General features: G+C 50.2%; 2 non-coding genes and 1 pseudogene across 2 annotated transcripts; all 3 read left to right on the top strand.

The window, feature by feature from the left end:
• The first annotated feature begins 197 nt into the window (after positions 1 to 197).
• Positions 198 to 316, top strand: LOC116008667. The gene has a single exon (XR_004096034.1). It is a non-coding gene; the product is annotated as a 5S ribosomal RNA (ribosomal RNA).
• Positions 317 to 635: 319 nt separating this feature from the next.
• LOC116008815 lies at positions 636 to 753 on the top strand. The gene has a single exon (XR_004096170.1). It is a non-coding gene; the product is annotated as a 5S ribosomal RNA (ribosomal RNA).
• A 137-nt stretch (positions 754 to 890) lies between these two features.
• On the top strand, positions 891 to 1,008 carry LOC116009008 (annotated as a pseudogene).
• Positions 1,009 to 1,126: the final 118 nt, after the last annotated feature.

Raw genomic sequence — 1,126 nt, 5'->3', positions numbered from 1 at the left:
GCTTGGGCGAGTGTACTACTAGGATGGGTGACCTCCTGGCAAGTCCTCGTGTTGCATCCCCCACCTTCCTTTTAATTTCTCTTTTAAACCGCTGGACCGCTCGCTAAGGGTACTATCCTTTTAAACCGCTAAACCGCTAAGCGAGAGAAGTTGCGCGGAGATAGATGGTCAAGTACATTTTGCGCGTAGTACATGACGGATGCGATCATACCAACACTAATGCACCGGATCCCATTAGAACTCTGAAGCTAAGCGTGCTTGGGCGAGAGTAGTATTAGGATGGGTGACCCCCTGGGAAGTCCTCGTGTTGCATCCCCCACCCTCTTTTTAATTTTTCTTTTAAACCGCTGGACCGCTCGCTAAGGGCGCTATCCTTTTAAACCGCTAAACCGCTAAGCGCGAGAAGTTGCGCGGAGAGAGAGGGACAAGTACATTTTGCGCGTAGTACATGACGGATGCCATCATACCAGCACTAATGCACCGGATCCCATCAGAACTCCGAAGTCAAGCTAATTTTTCTTTTAAACCGCTGGACCGCTCGCTAAGGATACTATCCTTTTAAACCGCTAAACCGCTAAGCGAGAGAAGTTGCGTGGAGAGAGAGGGACAAGTACATTTTGCGCGCAGTACATGACGGATGCGATCATACCAGCACTAATGCACCGGATCCCATCAGAACTCCGAAGTGAAGCGTTCTTGGGCTAGAGTAGTACTAGGATGGTGACCCCCTGGGAAGTCCTCGTGTTGCATCCCCCACCCTCTTTTTAATTTTTCTTTTAACCCGCTGGACCGCTCGCTAAGGATACGATCCTTTTAAACCGCTAAACCGCTAAGCGCGAGAAGTTGCGCGGAGAGAGAGGGACAAGTACATTTTGCGCGCAGTACGTGACGGATGCGATCATGCCAGCCCTAATGCACCGGATCCCATCAGAACTGCGAAGTGAAGCGTTCTTGGGCTAGAGTAGTACTAGGATGGTGACCCCCTGGGAAGTCCTCGTGTTGCATCCCCCACCCTTTTTTTAATTTTTCTTTTAAACTGCTGGACCGCTCGCTAAGAGTACTATCCTTTTAAACCGCTAAGCGAGATAAGTTGCGCGGAGAGAGAGGGTCAAGTACATTTTGCGCG

Source organism: Ipomoea triloba, chromosome 16 (assembly GCF_003576645.1).
Source record: "Ipomoea triloba cultivar NCNSP0323 chromosome 16, ASM357664v1".
Taxonomy (NCBI): Eukaryota; Viridiplantae; Streptophyta; class Magnoliopsida; order Solanales; family Convolvulaceae; genus Ipomoea; species Ipomoea triloba.
This window is presented reverse-complemented; position numbering and strand designations above follow the sequence as displayed.